The sequence below is a fragment of the Mus caroli genome, chromosome 16 (genome assembly GCF_900094665.2).
Source record: "Mus caroli chromosome 16, CAROLI_EIJ_v1.1, whole genome shotgun sequence".
Classification (NCBI taxonomy): Eukaryota; Metazoa; Chordata; class Mammalia; order Rodentia; family Muridae; genus Mus; species Mus caroli.
Window position 1 is genome coordinate 33,147,920 of NC_034585.1, and position 1,817 is coordinate 33,149,736.

A 1,817-nucleotide genomic window follows, 5' to 3' on the forward strand; every position below is an offset into this window, starting at 1 on the left:
GTGGCTTTTTGCATAAAAAAGGACTGGCATCTTGGAACTGGGTCAGGAGAACAGTCTGAACTTCTGGGCAGGCAGAGGTACAGGCAAAGAGACACAGACAGATGTAGAAGGGAGACTGAGTGCTGGTCCAGCATGGCCTTGGTAGGGACAGATTGACATAGTTCTTGCCCCTGTGACATGGATTTCCAAGAGTATGGATGGCTGCCATGGGCATAAGGCTTGTTTGTATAATAATGAACATATTTTCACATTCCTCCAAGGAACGTCCTCCCTGTTAATGTTAATGACGCCATGATAATCTGAGACAGAATGAGTCTGGGAGGCAAAGGTTTGGCTAATGTCCCAACAAAATGGTAAATGCTGGGATCTTCAGGACAGCCCTTAAGGCTGTGGGAAAGAACTCTGGAAACATGAGTTAGAAAACATACAATTTCTCAACTGGGCAAAAAATAAGAATGCGCCGGGCATGGTGGCTCACACCTTTAATCCCAGGACTTGGGAGGCAGAGGCAGGAGGATTTCTGAGTTCAAGGCCAGCCTGGTCTACAAAGTGAGTTCCAGGACAGCCAGGGCTATACAGAAAAACCCTGTCTCTAAAAACCAAAAAAAAAAAAAAAAAAAAAAAAAGGATGCAATATGAATATATGAGATGCTTCATCAAATCTAAGGGAACAGAGGTAGTTGCATTAACGAGATAGCTTGTCAGAAAGATACAAAGGCAACCAGATGCAAAGGGAGGCAGATTCCTGGGTTCAAGGTCAGTCTGGGACTTTGCAAGTCCAGGAACAGGTGTGGTAGAAATGGTAATTTTAGGACGGGGTCCCACCCAGATAGTTTAGCATCTGTGTTTAATTCTTTGGATTCTTTTGCAATTTTAAAAGAAAATGTATGCTTGTTGTCTCCTAAGGCCTAAGGGGCTAGGGAGTCACAGGATGTTGATTCATAGAAGGGAACCTGGAATAAATAACTGAATTGATTTGTAAATAAAAATCTGGACTTTTTCCAGGACAGTCAGGGCTACACAGAGAAACCCTGTCTTGAAAAACCAAAAAAAAAAAAAAAAAATCTGGACTTTTGGTCTTGCATGAGATGCAGAAAGCTGTATCAGTCAGTTCTTTTTAGAATTTTTCTCTAGTGAGAGATGAGCTGTCTGAAGATCTTTGGATAGTGAAAATAGCTCTTCAAGAATTTTTCTAACAGGATTTCTTGGTCAGAAATTCCCAAGAATTACTTGCAGAACTGACACAAGTCTTTTAGAATGTTTTGTAGCAGCTATTCAGAGATGGCTGTCTGAAGAACCAACATAGCTCTCTTAGAATTTTTTTCTGGCTTTCTGATTTGTATCAGAAAACCTAAAAATTGTATTTAGATTTTTTTCTAAAAGTGTTTCTGGCTTAGTCAGAAAATCCAAGAATTTAACACATGAGCTATCCAGAGAACTTTTAGAATTTTTACTAGCAGAGAGAGAGTGAGTTGTCTCAAACAGAGAGTTTTTAGGACAGCAAGAAAAATCTGGCACAGAGGATAGGTGTCCGCCCAGCCCAGGAGGGCTTTGCCTGAGCATCTGCGGGAGACATCTTGGATCCCGGACTCCACTGAGACTACTCTGCACAGGTGAGAGTGTGGACTACAGAAGCTAACAGCTTCTGGGACAGGCGGGAGTCACAGAGCTTCTGAGGCAGCCCCCTTTTCGGGCTCCAGACATCCGGGCACCTTCCTGCCAGAGGATAGGTGTCTGCCCAGCCCGGGAGGGCTTTGCCTGAGCATCTGCGGGAGACATCTTGGCTCCCGGACTCCACTGAGACTAGTCTGCACAGG

The 1,817-nt window shown here is 43.7% G+C and overlaps 1 non-coding gene across 1 annotated transcript; it reads left to right on the forward strand.

Moving 5' to 3' along the window:
- The first annotated feature begins 1,164 nt into the window (after positions 1–1,164).
- LOC115029604 lies at positions 1,165–1,223 on the forward strand. Its single transcript, XR_003835173.1, has one exon. It is a non-coding gene; the product is annotated as a U7 small nuclear RNA (small nuclear RNA).
- Positions 1,224–1,817: the final 594 nt, after the last annotated feature.